Below are 17,142 nucleotides of genomic sequence, written 5' to 3' on the forward strand. Positions count from 1 at the left end.
AATTATTATACTTTCCACAAATACACTTTCGCCATTAACGAAACACCTTTCCAACAGGAAAATAAATTACACGATATGCACACTAACTGCGGCTTTAAGCACACACAAGGCACTGAGGCTTGGATACATTAAATAATCACTGCTGCTGAGTTGTTCCTCTAAATTATTTGGCATAGGAGATTAAGCGTAAGAATACATCTTCATTTTACACGATCCGGCCTGGGCAGGTAGGAGCTGGTGTGCATCCACCTCTCGGAGGTCACTAGACAGCCTGGATAATGATGATGATACATCTATCTAAAATTGTAAACTTAAATCCAACTGGTAAGTAGAATGAACATAAGGCTATAGCAATGTACTGGAGACTGGACGCCTTGTTGATATTTCAAAGAGATAATTAACGAGAATATATGAAAGTGACTCTCATTGGTCAACACTTTACACATGAGTATATACACAACATTCCACTTTCTACTGGGCGTGATGCTGCATTTTTAACCTCTTGAATAGCCGCAAAAAGATGATTGCTCACATTGATTAAAAGGTTACATACGATGAAGTAGCTGAACAGTACGTACAAGATTAGTATGAACACACGGTAGCCCTGCAGCCATGCGTGCCACTCACGTAACCTACTGCAGTGACGACTTTCTGGACTCCACTCACAGAAGGTTATATTATTACTGGTGAGATTACTATACACTCTTGTCACCTTCATAGTGAATAATTGCATGGATGTAACTGAGTAGAACAGATGAAGATAATGTTTAATTTGGCCTTGCTTCACGGACATTGTGAGTGGGTTGGGGGCCCCGCTACTAGAAGTTTAGCTACACATTAAGTTACTTGACTCAAGATGCAAGTACAAATTGCGTAGTGAGATTGACAGGATGACTAGATTACTCCAACAGAATTCACTCTGGATATCCAAATATGAAAGTATAGCCGAATAGAGGCAAGCTTGAAAGACACACACACAAAGACGGCACACGTGTGAGCTAGGGCAAATGACTATTTCCCAACTCCATTTAAAAATTTGATGTTATTCAAACTAGTTGCACATAATAAGATGTGAGATATTGTTCACCAGGTTACGAGGTAACGTAAACCATTTTTAAATACCACGATGATCACTAGCGATGAAGATATAACCAAATTTTGTTAGCTGACAAAGGTTACTACTACCATTGCGTCTTCATGTTTTCTGAGTAAGTACCCAGAATCCCTTGCGCGCACCCGCGAACATGATGTTTCAACAGGGTTGCCAAGTACAAAAAGGTTACAAGAAAGTATATTGTAAATTGTACCAGTAATACAATTGTAAATAAGTTATATAGGGGCGTTACAGTGCCTAATGTCGTCATACCCTCAGTGCTCGTCATATCGGTTTTTATGGGGACACAAGATGGCTCCCACTGATATTCAAAAGTAGTTACTTTTTGTGCATATACGTGCGTCCTTCGACTTTCTTTTGGCATGATTGCATCGGCACTGTCTCTCGCGTATGCCGGTCAAAGTGGAGTTGAAGCGCTCGATGACTACAATTTTGAATTTTCTGTTGCATCTTCAAATTTGAAAAAATTGACGTATATTGGAACATGAGAGACAGGTAAGTGCTTTTTAATTCTTTATGTAATTATAAACAATTGCTCTAGTTTTTGATAAGACTCCTCACGTGAGCCTTATTTAACATGAAACAAAGGGGTGACGAATATTGGTATACAAAATTAAAATTTTTGCCTAATTTCGTCATGAATGACGATCATCGGTACTCTTCCATAACACAAGTCTTAGCACGTAGGTCACATAAAACACATAAACACGTATTAACATCTGGTTACGAGGACCAAATCTTTATGATGGACTGTATCACACAAACGCTGGTTCGTTCTTTAATAATTCGGTTTAATAATATTGTTAATATTTCTTACAATTCCCGAGTTAAAATAAAATGCACATTGAACACTACGATGTTGCAGCTATAGGCTACGCGCTCACTCACATACTGCAGCATACACAGTTTCAACAAGCACCTATACCTTGCTTCTTCTTCTTCTACAGCTAACAAGTTATATTGAACAAACATCTTCAAACAAAACTAAACAATTTAAATAAAGAAATTAGGACTAAACAAAGTTCGAGAAGCGGAACTTACGTGTGAATTGCGTTAAGGGTAGAAAACTAATTTTACCAGTAAGTATCCAAGCAGAATTCCAGGATTACATTCTTCATTATCTGGCACCAGTAAACACTCGATACTATCTGACAACGCCGCACTATTCAAGCAGCGTTTAGCATAGTAGCGAGAACACCTATGACCCACCTTAAAGATATTTTTTTAAAAAGAGCACTTTCTCTATTTGTACTCTTAGGAGGTTCGGGGTGAGTGTTCTAGAACTTTACCTCTTTCAGTTTCGTGTTATAGAGCCATGTATTACACTGGTATAAAATAATGAATTCAGCCCTTTTTATTTCTATTTGGTACTATTTTTCAGCCCACTCAAGAGTTAGGACTGTGGCAACACTGCATAAGACCAACAGTCACTCTTAAGTCTGGATAAGCTATAATGTTGATCATCTTATACTTTATGACTAATAACATTAAAAAAAAAAAAAAAAAAGAATTTAAGAATGGTATAATTTTATAGAATCTTAATTTAAATACATACGATTTAGGTTCAGTGAAGTTTAAAAAACAGTAAGTGGAATAATTTAGAATACGTGAATAAGGTGAAATAAGTTGAAATAAGTAAAAATAAGTCATGAGTTCGATTTGAGATTTAGTGAGAAATTTTGAAAGAAAAATGGAATTACCTAAGGAAACTTAGTAAACCTATGCCTGGCCTCTAAACGTTTCTAATCCTAACAGATTAGGAGATAATTACACCAGATATGAAATTTGATATCAACATAACAAGAATACACCATACGTACGTACATAATATACGTACATAATATCAATGCGAGTAATACTGTATTGTTATTTAACCATGCATAACATACACACATATTGGCGAATATACAAAAATACATATATATAAATAAATCATAAATATAGGCATGCATACCTACATGGAATACAATTAATACTCAAATATTCATATTGAATGCAAAGACGTCTTTTAGGAGATTCTCAGACAAATGTGTCTAATTTTCATGGTTTTTCTTATGTTACAACAGTAGCATATGCATATAGCCGTAGGTTGTCGTCATTAGTGTGATCTATGCGCATAGACATCTGAACGCTCTATTGTTTAGAGGATCAAAATAATACATTAAATACTTTGCTTAGCCTTCTTTATGGTTACTAGCCCATACGTTATCTTCATGACAGAATATAATATCTGTTCCGTTCTATTGACGGATTCCGTGTCTCTAACCCAAAAATGACTGATCGTGAGATTTTTCTAATCACTATTTAACCTTTGAGCTCTCTACGTCAAATACTTATATTGAGACATTACTGCAGATTATTCATTACACTCCTATTAGCAGATTGATTGAAATAAATTCATTAAGTTACCAACTCCTATGTGAATAACTTTACAAACATAGAGATTTTATACAATTTAAACAATACACTGAATGCACTTCTAGAAAATATAGCAAGCTTTCTTTTAATTATCTTACATCCAAAAAGTGCCTGTCAATAGCGTAGATGACGCACTTTGACTCTATGCAAAATTTAAACATCCTAATTTAAATACTTAGATCGCCTTCTCTTATCAAAAATTGCACAATCCGAGCCACTAAAAGACTACATGTTATTTTGTTTACATTTAGTTTATCTTTCTTTATCCACAATTATGAATCATAACTGACAAAAACAAAAATTACGGGAATTAATATGTATTTCGTGAGAACGATGCGGTCACTAATATCACATAATACACTATATAAGTAAAACTGCCAAAGTGTCTCTATAGTTCAATGTAAGAAGACCTTAAGGTAATAATTTTAATCTTTGATAGCTAAAGTTCGAAATAGAGTACCTATCCTCAATGGGATGAAATTAAGTTTTTGAAATCTCAACTATTTCCGGCTTTTAATTTCGGTACAGAGAACGTCTCGTATCTTTATTTAATGCTGAGATTCGCCCTTTCAACACCAACAATTAATTTAGGTGGATCCTACCTTTCGTTGTCGCCACTGCGCTGACCAGCACATGCACAGAGGTCCTTACGTTTCCTTGTTTTGTGCCTGCACGACGAATGTCCTGCGTCCTGAGTTCTCTCCTCGGACTTCTCCTGTGCCTTCCTTCTAAACTGCCAGGGGCGACGCGCTTTGGTCTGTTCATCTTCATCGAAACAGGGCTTCCGTCGATCTATCTCTTGAACAAAGCACTTTTCTGCACTAGCGCTTTCAAATAACACACTGCACCAACATCACTCTTTCTATCGTGAGTGTACTGTTGCACGGACTAATTATATTAAGAACTTTTACGAAGTATTCATGGTGATGAAAACTAATCGCGTATTCTTAAGTCTAGTCTGTGTGTTTTCTGAAAATGTGTTAGCAATGTCCAAGTTTATTTTCACGACTCGTTACTAATCTTAGCTAAACCAGTCCGTTAACGCTTGTTGTCTGGAATTTTTCGTAAATATATGTATATGCGTGAAAATGCATCACTCACACAAAGATATGTAAATATTTTAATGTATTTCAGAGTTTTAAAGTTTTTTATATAGTTTAAGAAAATCTCCATACGTCTATACTTTAGTGCTGGCGAAAAATAGTGCACTGTTTTCTAAGTTAGCTATTCATCGTTGTAGTTGATGTGTGTTGTATATTTTTGAGTGTAGTGTGTGGAATTTTTGTGTATGACCGAATTTTTGCAACTCACTTGTTCCCGGTCTCCAACTAACTACTACTGACTTGGAATTTTGAATTCTCAACTCGCCGATCTTTTAGGACACGCCTCTAACTGAGTTTTCGATTTCCTCCTTTATCTCTCATTCGTCAATTTCTTTTGGTGTCCTCAATTTTATTTTATTCGTATCCGCCCATTTACGGCGATCTAGCGTACTCTCTCCAAAGTACGTGATTTCCTTAAATTTCGCAAGTTGTATCTAAAATTGTTATGTAAGTTCATTTGGCCTTCAGACGTTCAGCGAGTATTGTTATTGGTACAAAAGAAGGATAGTTTAAATGTCCTTGCCGCTATGACAGGTACACAGAATGAAAAGCATCTTACATTTGGATAGGGAAAGAAAATAAAGAATGCTATTTCAGTTCCCTTTGCTTCGCTAAAGTTGTTTTAATCATATGCATAACTGAATTAAAAGAATTTATTTAAAATTATATAAAAATGAATATGATCTTTCAGTAACTATAACAATGGCATATTAAAGGAAATAAACACGTTTACTCACAGCAATGTTATTCATTTGGCAGAAAGTGAACCTGTAACTGTGAAAGAGGAGAAAATACAGAAATTGTGTGAAAACTATGTGCTGAATGCTACTATTTTTGCTAAAAATAGAAACATTTTCTTCAGTGTACAAGGCAAGTCATCATAATGTGGATATTACAGATTTTTGTAGTAAAGAAGACAATAAAACACACGAAAACTTTGGCAAAGAGTTTGACGATAACAGTAGCACATCATCCACAGCAGAAGATGAAGAGACACTTACAAGTAAATTAGGTAAATCGAGTTGCCGCTCGAGACACACGTAATAGAGTTGTCCTAACTGCGCTAAATATGTCAGGGAAGTCCCAGTGCAAAGCTCAAAGGGCTTAGGAGATACAGTCACTAGAAAATGTGATGACATCAAATGTTTCTATTCGGACATCATCTGAGAAAGCATTCCAAGTGATAAGAAGAAAGTCCTCCTGTTACTTGGTTCGTGGAATTCAAACAAAGACGACAGTGTTCCATCAGTGTGTGTGCCAGAAGACTTTGAGTTGATCAAAGGGCTGATACCTGGTGGATTTACTAGCATAATTCAGCTTCTGAATGTTCATTTGTTCCGTCCATACAAAGCCATTGTCCATCACTGATACAATAATAAAAAAAATGATATGAATATTTGGCATCATGACAGGTTCATACAACTTGTCACAATTCACCAGTTCAGTGCTCTTTGTTTGCGCAACATGATTCGATTCGCTTCCATAAGGCTGGATACTTGAATGAGGAGCTTGGTAGTAGGGTCGCTCCGTACGATTAGTGCTTTGACAGAATTGTAAACGACAAATGTTTCAAGTGCGACACAATTGCATTTGTGAGGTTTACTCACTGCGAACAGAGTATTTCTGCGAGGCATGCACTCATTTTTGAACTGTATATTAATTGTAGTAATTGGTAACTTTTCTATGGAATATCAAAATAACTTCGGATTTGCTAAACAAACACTTTTTCTTGAGTCCCATCAGTCATGCTGGAAACACAAGCATAATCTAGTTTAGAGGAAATAATAGGTATAAGACATCTCTCTTATGTTTTGGACTATGTATTACGATTATAACATGTACCTTCATGTGGCCTTCTTGTGGCTGTATCTCCTAAACCCTTTGAGCTTAGCACCTAAAACGTTCCTGTCAGTGAGCCCATTTAGTGCTACTGTCACATGTGTCTCGGGCAGCAACTCGATTCACCCAAACGTAACGTATACTTATTAGAGGAGCTGTTGATCATTGGGTGTTGAAACGTTCATCAAACCTCACAGATTTATTTCCTATATTTCCGTAGCCTCTCTGTGTTGTGCCACATTCAGCAACTTTTCAGTGACTGGAGGCCGTGGTGGCTCACTGGTAGAGCTTTTACCTATGGTCCATGGCTCGATAACTCGCGCTAAGTGAACTTTGTGGTGGACAAACTAGTGGTGGGCACAAAAACCGGTTTTTCACCGAAACCGGCTTCAGTTTTCTCCAAAACCGGTTCGGTTTTCCACCGGAACCGGTTTCGGTTTTCTTCAAAACCACTTCCGTTTTTTTATTTGTTCTATTTCTGACCGAATAGTGTTTTCGTTGTTCTCCGGAAGCCGATTCAATTTCCACGAATAGTTGTATGTGTTTTCCAAAAGTTTTCACCGAAACCGCTGCTATTACGAAAGGTATTACGAAAATATATTCTTACGTTTACGCCTTGCTTTCATAACAGAAAATTCTTCTATTAATTGTTCAAATCCAAACTCTTCGCCATTAAGGGTCTCGGCTTCAATGTTAAGAATTGCAAAATAATTCAATTTTTCTTCCTTTAGGGTAGAACGTAGATATGACTTAATCCTCTTTAATGACGAAAATGCTCTTTCTCCGGAACATTTGCTAACCGTAGTACACAAATACATTCTAAGAAAATCTAGATTAGGAGCACTCTTCTCTGAAGAACTTGTTCATAGAAAGAAATGAGCATTTGATATTATTGCACTTCATCAATTTTGAGAAATGCACGCATTCACTCCCAAATGGTGACTCTAGATCAGTATCGTAAAGATTTTGCTGTTTTGTTGCATGTTCTAAAATTACTGATTTTTGTCTGTTTGAAAGCCAGAAAAGACTGAGAATCTATCAGCCACTATAGAAAATGCTTCTTTTCTTATTAGTAGTTCACTTTTAATTCTGTCAATAATAGCATAAAAGCTTTCAACTTTAAACTTTTCCCTCGCTGTAAGGACTTCATCTTCACTCTCTTCATCTGAAGGAGGTGTTCTTTTCTACAAGCCTGTAAAGGAAGTGTCATAATCACTGTCACACCATTCACATCAAGCCTACCTTCTTTTCATATACGTCAAACATAGCGCGAAGGGAATCCAAATATTCTACAAAGGAATGATAGTACGAAGTAGCAATTAGAGATGGAGTGGGTCGGTGGGTCAAGTTTTCTGATTGGGTCAGTGTGTGGTAGGTCAACAGCGTGTGACCCACTGTGACCCACTGCGACCCACCACCCATCATGACCCACTGCGACCCACCGAGTTAGTCTGATCTACCGACCCACTCTGCTCACTGCATTGTAGACAGTATCTTCTGAAGACTGGTAAATTTGTCTGCGTTTTACTTTCAAGACCTTCATTTCCCTTCCTATTCCATTTGTTTCTGTCTACTTATCTGGGGTGAGTATATCTAACCAAGTGAAAAAAAGAACTTCAGGCACTTTTGGATATTGATATTTGTAAGTGTAATAACAGCAATAGGGCTTATACTACTACTTGGCTTTCGAGACCTGTGAGTTTTTAGAGGAGCTAACTACTGGAAAAAGATACATTTTTGCATCACTGTAATATATAAATTATTATATAAAAAATCGAATGTAACTATGTGTGCCTGATCATCACGGTCAAATTGCAAAGTCAACTGAAATTACTTTTGGTATACAGTTAGGCCTTAATCCAAGCTGGGATGTTATATTGCTCTCATTATAATACATAATATCCTAAGGAGATAGTGAGGATCCGAATTTTTGCGAAAAAAAAATTGAGTATCTCGCAAGCCGTTAAACTTACGGAGCTGAAATTTAGTTTATTAACTCTTTATTGAAAATAAACGTCATGTCTAGGAGGCTTAGGTTTGCGGGTCATGTAGCTAGAATGGAAGAAAGTAGAAACGCTTTCAAAGTTTTGACTGGAAGACCAATCGGAAAACGACCATTAGGAAGACCTAGGCGCAGATGGGAGGACAATATTAAGAAGGACCTCACAGAGATTGGAATACAAAGTAGAAACTGGATGCAGTTAGCTAAGGATAGAAGTCAGTAGAGAGCTTTAGTGAACGCGGCATTGAACCTCAGGGTTCCGTAGACCATAGAGTTAGTTAGTTAGTTATATAGGCTTACATCACCTTATTATTATATATATTTTTTATTCCCCTTATTATTTTACTATCTTCTATACGTATCTTCTTATTTTGACTTTATTTTCACCTACATTGTTTTCTTTACAGGGAACCGAAATCGTCAATTACGTAGCAGATGTTGCTTCATAGCTCTACATAAATACAGTATCAGATAAATATACTATCTTTTAGGTGTTAGAACCGATGAGAATATATAGAGCCAAACAATTAATAAATTTACAAACACATCACTTCATTATATGAATGTACTTCTCTTATTAGTTCTCTCAAAATTAGTTATTAGAATCGTTATGTATAATCAGTTTAAAAGTTTTATTCAGAAAAACCAGCAATTTTGAATTATTTTCCTAATCGTTTGTAACTTAAATTTTGTCATGATATCTCTAGGAGGCATATTCTTAGGTGGAACAGGAACTTTCGGGAAGATTAGCTTCCCGACCAAATACCTTTTAGCTCGCAGCTATGGTCATTATGTTTTCGGCCTCATAACAAACAATAAATTACTCTTGCAATAATTGTAATGTTTCTGCTGCAATTTTCTTTCGTAGAAACAAATATGGTTTATGATTTTCCAAAATATACAAGGAAATAAACCAAAGTTCTTCAAAACTTTCTTAACTTGCGCATAAGCTTTCCCTTTTTACACATGCAACTATCATTAATTTAATATATGTTTCTTCTTCTATAAATTTCTGTTTTAATCTCCGGGTGCTAGAGGCCATAAAACTCACCGCCTGCATCTTCTAAATACATAACACTAAACACAATTAAAATTCTTAACTGGACTTTTCAGAAATGAAAATAAACAAAATATAATTATAAAAACACATTTTATAATGTATGTAATGCGCGGATTGAGAATACCGGGGCATTATAGTATATAACTATGAAAATAGACATGAACAAATTTTAAATGTTCCATCCATCACTATCTTTTCCTTCCTTTCCCTTTAAAGAAAAGCCCTTTCACTTTACGGTGTGCTGAAATACTGCAATCTTCACTTTCTCAATAATTTATGAAATAATTTGTTACTCACAATTAGTACACGTGATTACAATATTACAATGGAATAAATATCTCAACAAGCAATACAAATATCGGTGTACTTCTGGTGCAGTACAGGCTTTCCACAAACTTATGTATGAAAACAAAATCTCTCATTCTGCGATACAGGAATAAACGCATTGGGTTATTTTTCTGTTCTTCGAAACATGGTAACGTTTGTGTGAAAAACAAAATTTGAACCTGTTTCTGCGAAACGGTAACACACGGAATACATTAAATATTTCTAAATTTTTCCTCTGCATCCGTCAACAAAATTAGAGTGGTTCTGGTAACTAAACTATACCTATATCAAATATGTGCTATTAGATTAGTAGGTGAATGGCTAAACATGCTGGTAAACAAATTTAATCCTCAAATCTAAATATGGTTATAGCTCTTATTCTATCTTAAAATATTTAAATTAAAAGAATACAGTTTTTGAGTTGTAATTAAACAGTCACAATGCTAATCATAAACGGCAAATATCTCAAGTTTTAAATTGGCATATTATCCACATACTACAAGATATGGTTTGAGTCAGGAACAGTCTTAGGTGTTTCCCGTTTTTTGTTATTATGCATTTTAGATTATACCATCAGCAGTTTAAACAAGACCTGATTGCTTTTTTGCATTTCAATGTGTTCGGGAAATTGCATATACAAACCATACATTTCTCCGAACTGAATGACTTCAATAAAAAGTGCCCTCGTGTGTACAATTCCTTTCCTACGTGTGTGATGTAACCCAAATTTTGATGTAAGTTGAAACATACCTTACTTGAAATCATTATCCATTCCAACAGTTGTGTAAATCAATATTTAAGACCACAAACACACCTAATCAACATAAAAACGAAATGATACAAATGTACTGTGCGTCGCGTCTTAGCGCCTCTTAGTTCGGTAATCACAGTCGATTTCATAGTGTCTGACCTTTTTACCTGTTCTGCGCTTGTTAGTGAAGAGGCGCTGTGGTGTAATAAGCGGCCGATCTGGGGATTGCTTTCCCTCTTCCTCATCAGTTTGAAACTATCCGTTACGGATCAAAGTAGAACAAAGTTTCAAGACATCGATCGTTTCAAATATGTGGGAACAGACGCTTCGAATCAAAGAGGTCGAGGGAACTAATGCCAGAAATATCACTGTAGTCAATCTTTTTTCTGAATTCTATGTGCTGTATAATAGATATTATGATGCGAAACAGAAATATATATATATATATATATATATATATATATATATATATATATATATATATATATATATATATATATATATAATATAGTAAATGTAAGTGCTAAATTTGCTTATACACGTATAGATAACCAATCTGTCTCATTTTGTGTAATTAAAGTTCCATTTAGAGACGGCATGAATGGTTTTTAATTGCGCATGAAAACACTTTGTCAATAATAATATATTTTGGTATATGGTTAATGGGAACAAAACAACCCATTCGATTCTAAGCTGTTAAAGTCATAATCATTCAGTTTTACATGTATTTATATATTTTTATTCTTCATTTATTGATTATATCTGTTCAGTGTTTATTACCAACGTTAGAAGTCATCAACAACAAAATAATATTTCACCTGATACTATCATTCTCGTAGTACTTAACATTGGGCCTATACATACTTAATTTTTAGTACTCCTATCTTTGAACTCTGAATTTGGCTACCTTCTTCCTCATTTAAGGGTGCTGATCCTATTGTTCTGTTGTGATTACATCGTAGTTTAATTCGAGCCAAGTTAGACTATGGCCGTATTGCTTGCTCATAAGCTTCCTGTCTGTTGAAACAACTTAACGCTGCACATCGCCTAGGAATTCGCACTAGCCCTGTTCATACCCTTTATGTTGAAGAGAACGAACAACTGTTAGCCTATCGTCGTGACAGACTCCTAAACTATAAAACCATGAGCGTTGTTTTTCTGACTACTCCTGCATTCTCCTTTGAGTACGGTATGTCCGGTATGCTACTTCCTCAGCCCAGACGTCCTCCAGGGTTGAACAAATGTTGGAAATTGTCCATCAAATCTGATAGACGATTTTCATCGAGACGTTTCGATTTTGACGTGAAAGGGGGGATAGAGTGTAGTTACCTCCCCCTACTAAATATAGCTCATTTTTATGTAGTAAAGCTGATCAAACGTTAACAATTGTTGATCATATCTGATCGAACGATGCTTAAATGATTGGGATGCTAAAGAGTCGATTCGGAGGCATAGGGGAGCTATCCCCCTATGGTAACCTAGTAGTACTCACATGACTTGAGGCAAATTTGGACTTTGACCCCGACCTTTGTGACGTCATAGGTCAAAGGTCAATGACCTTGGCCCGAGGTCAATGACCTACGGATACTTAGGACCACCCCCTCTAGATTTTGGCAGGGATACCTTGGCCTACCCCCTAAATTTTGGCAGGAGTTCCTAGGACCACACCCCTTAAATTTTGGAAATTGCCAAATCTAAAAATTGGGTATGGTAGCATAGGACCATAGTATGTACCTCTATTAGTATTGGGGGTCCACCTCGTTCCCTTTCATGGGTAAGAAATTGCCAAAAATTAAAATTTCGGGGTTTTTCACCTAATGTATCGCCTTTGATGAGGTGTTATTACCTTATATAGTTATATGGTCATGTATATGAGTTCATTTTCTATCATAAGTCATGGGTACATTGATGCACTCTTTAAAATTTTGGGAGGGGTATCTTGACTCCTCCACTCGGTTTTAGAAATTGTTTAATATAAGCATTTGGTATCATAGTACAGGGGTCCATTCCCTTTCATAAGACATGGGTACATTGGTGAACCCCTTTAAAAATTTCTGAGAGGTACCTTGACCCATCCCTTAAGTTTTGGAAATTGCCCAATTTAAACATTTGGTATTATAGTACTGGACCCTAATATAGATCGATATAAATTTGGGTGATCCACCTCGTTTTCTTTTAGGAGTACTAAATTGCCAAATTTTAGTACAACAACGTGTTTGGTTTTTGGCCCAATTTATCCCCTTTGATGAGGTCCTATTGCTTTATATGGTTATATGGTCATGTATATTGGGTATATACTGAGGTTTATTACCCTTATATGTTTATGTTCCCTTTTAAATTTGGGAATTATCAAATAACAAAATTCGGTAAACGTTTTCTAGGACCCATTGTAAATGTGGTTGTTCCTCTTATGGGCAACTATTAAAATTTAAAGATTATTGACCTATTTTATCTTTTTTTGATACGGCTTTATTATTGAATGAGTACAGGATTTATTACTTTTTCATAAGACACAGGTGTATTTATGTACCAATCTTAAATTTTAGGAGGGGTACATTTCTTATTATTAAATTAATAATTGTTCTTAGAATTGGGTGGTATTTCTTTCTTTGGGTAAATCATTGTCAAATATGAGTATGGTCACAGGATCTGTTATTGACCTATGATGGGATTAGGTGTCCAGGACATTGGTACATTTAAACTTTGTAGGATAATTTGAGAATTGTCAAAATGAAATTACGTCATTGGTTTTTGATTATTCCCGCCAAATATAAACGTAAGCAACACGATGTACCATGTGGTTGACCTTGATGAGGTAGTGTACAGGGATTCATTTCCTTTTCAAAATTCGTGGAAGTTATCAAATAACACGTTTCTAGACAACAGTTGGTTCTGCTAAGATAAACAATTGACCTAATTGAGACCTCACTACAACATGTAATTATATGATTAATTCTAAGACGTCGGTATATCGAGAGAGGTATTCTTTAAATTTGGGAATCGTGATAAACAAAATTTTAGTATGAGGCGCAAAATTTGAAACAATACTTTGAACTTTAGTTAAGCTCATAGTCTAAAATCATTGATGGTGTTGAATTAACCTTGTTTTCAGAAATCTGATAATTAACCTTATTGAATTTTATGACTCATAGACGAAAGGCAATACATGCTACAACACTTTAAAATTTAATCAGAAGGTGATGTAATCTAACACTGGCAAAGTTATTGTTGATGCAAATTGATTGGTTGATCACTATCTTTCGTGCAATCTGTTTGGCTGATGATTTTCAAATGTTTGCTGAACAGTTTTAAGTTCCAACTAACATTTAAAAATCATGGTTTTGTTCAACATTTTGTACTCACTGATAAATATGATCAATACCGTTTATATGTAACCGAATAGTTAAAAACGGATAATGTTTGACGGTAACCCGTGAAACGTGAAATCGAATAGTTAAAAACTAATAAAGTGACAGTTAACCGTGAAACGTAAAATTCTTGTTTGAGAATTTTGTTTTCAAAAATTTGTTGGAAAAATTGTTTGAAAATTTTGTTTCCAAATGTCTGAAATTTTTTGTTTGAAATTTTTCTTTGAAAAATTTTTGTTTCCAAATTGTTTGAATTTTTTTCAAAATTTTTTGATAAAATTTTTCGTTTCAAAATTTTGTTTGAAAATTAGATTTTTGTTTGAAAAAAAATTATCGTTTCCAAATTTTGTTTGAAATTTTTTTGTAAAATGTTTTTTCAAAATTTTTTGATAATTTTTTTTCATAATTTTGTTTGAAAATTTTTGTTTGTAAAATTTGTTTCAAATTTTTTTCGTTTGAAATTTTTGCAAATTTTTTTGGTTTGAAAATTTTTTGTTTCAAGTTTTAGTTTGGAAAATTTTGGTTTGACATTTTTTAAGTTTGTGCACTCATTAGTAAAGAACGGAACCGTCAAATGGGGTGAATAGAAACACATTTTTGGCTATATGAGAATATAAGTCTGGTAATGTTAAAGATTTCGCGTATGAGATTATTCCAAAAGAAAGGTCTTAATATGCTAATGAATTTCAGTAAACGTCATATTAATTTATCAACTCCACTTTTCTTCACCTTGATTTTTCTTAATGTTTCTATTTACTCCTACCCATGGGGTGAATAGAAACAATTACTTTATTTTCATTGTTGTTTCTTTTATACTATTGGAAAGGTAAAAAAGAAACAGCGTATTTGTTGAAACGAACGATTTATTTGATACCTGCAAGATATTAGTTCAATAAGACCAGTATTACATAAGTTACAAACTTATAAAACAATACAATGCACAATATAGGTATAAACGACCATATAGTTTTGATGATATTTGAATAAGATTTAAACCACTGAAATCATCAGGGAAACTTATCATGAGTTGAGTTGATTTTGAGGTTTACGTCCCGTTCAGCAGCGAGGCTATATGAGACGTGGACCTACTGATTAACGTAGAATCAGAACTACATGAGCTCCCGCCGGGAATCGAACCCGGGTCTTCCACGCCAAACGCGCGTACGCTAACCGCTTAGCCACGAAGGGGCCCGAAAGTTATCATATACTTAAAGTGTGCTGACGAACTCCTAATAAAACCCAACAGTTTCGTTCTGAAAATTTCATTGTTTATGTGCTCTCTTATAAAACACTCCCACATATGCATCATGTTCCCATTTTTGCACTTGGGTGCTGAATAGTCTCATCGAGTTTTAGCTTCTCATTTTACCACAGCAAAATCACCAGCTTTAGAAAACCATCATCTAGTTCGTGATCGTCTGGAATGTTGTCTTCTGGAGTGTTGTCTTTCTCCTCTTCCGACAATACAAAGGTAGGTTGAGTTTCGTTGTGATTTGATGAAAATGTATCATTTTCAGAAAACAAACCAAAACTCTTACCAGAAACATCTATTCGTACTCTCTTATTCCCTTATTTAATTTTTTCATCTTCTCTCATGCTCCTGAGAAGATCCATAAGGGAACGGTTTACAGTCTGAGATTACTTTTGCTGTTCTGTTTCTTCTCGTTCATTGTCTTTTTTTGGCAACATCCTCAGTTTTTGGTCTCGACAAAGGGGAAAAATTCCACACTTTTCAAATCCAGCCTTGATATTTTCCTCCTTCAGTTTCACACTTTTTTTTTTTTTCAGAAGACTTGGAAATTTGTTCTTAGAGATGGTTGATACATTCCTATCAGGTCCTCTTTTCTGCTCCTCAAGAATTTTCCACTCCTTGAAGAATTTCAAGAATTTCCCAAGAAGTGTTTCTATTCACCCCACTAATTAAAAATCATAACAATAACCCTGTAAAGTTAAATTTTGATTAAAAATAATTTACAAAAGGAAAACTTTTACTATGAACGTCAGTAAATGAAACAACAAACTACAAAATAGGCATATGCTCAAATGCAACAAATATGAAAATGTCATACTTACCAAGAAAGTTTAAGGAGCGCTAAAATACCGTGTAAGATTTCAGTAACACATTAATGCTACTGCCGTCTACCTCAGTGTTCCCAACTCAGTAAAACATTTTGTCTCTGCCCTGGACACTTTAGCCGTATAAGACTATGTTAAGAAATTTCTGTTTTCTTGATTAATTTATCGTCCAGATAAATCCAAAACTAATCTGGGAGTTTTGTTTCTATTCACCCCCATGTTTCTATTCACCCCATTTGACGGAAACTCTTTAGAATAAAAACATCAAGCAACAATCTTTTTTCATGATGCAATAGTACACGTCAAAACATGGGGTTGTACTTGAAATGAAAAACACAAATCATTGAAATGGATCATTTTATTACACAGCACATACATCCATACCAGATATAGGATCTGGATATTGTCGATACAATGTATTTTGAACTTCTTGCATTAGTTTGTCTTTAGCATATATTTGTAATTCCAATTGAAGTTTTTTAAGGTTTATTGCAATATCAATATGTGGAAACTCAATGTCCATTTGGTCACAAATAGGTTGTTTATTAATACATTGTATGCACACACGAACGATGTTGACAACCATCACAGCATCTAGATACATGTTGTACAATATGCATGACACATTTCTCAAAATAGTACTTTTTCAGGAATATACTTGTTTTCTTGCACACTTCCACTGCATGTTTAACACACTGGAATACGTTGATGAATTTGTTCCATTCCATTTGCGTTAGATACACCATGTTGCGAGGGACATGCAATGTACTCTTTTTACGTAACAACACCATCTTCTCTTCGAGGACTGTACGCAACCCCACTTCCGGATTTGAGCCTAATGATTTGACTATGGTCACATTTAGCTCATCATGAAAATAATCATTCATTTGGTCGATTCGTGAACATAATATTTGCCATTCTTCAAAGTTCAGTTGTACACCAAATTGTTCTGCTTTGCCCAATCGAATCACAGGTTCAAATGTTGTAGCACTCATACCAATCATCAGATGTTTTGTTTGAAATATAGTTATTAGATAATAGCTTGCGAAGAGGAATTCTCTATCGTTAGAAGAATACATCTTTC

Source organism: Thermobia domestica, chromosome 2, assembly GCF_964235325.1.
Source record: "Thermobia domestica chromosome 2, izTheDome1.hap1.1, whole genome shotgun sequence".
In the NCBI taxonomy this organism is placed as follows: domain Eukaryota; kingdom Metazoa; phylum Arthropoda; class Insecta; order Zygentoma; family Lepismatidae; genus Thermobia; species Thermobia domestica.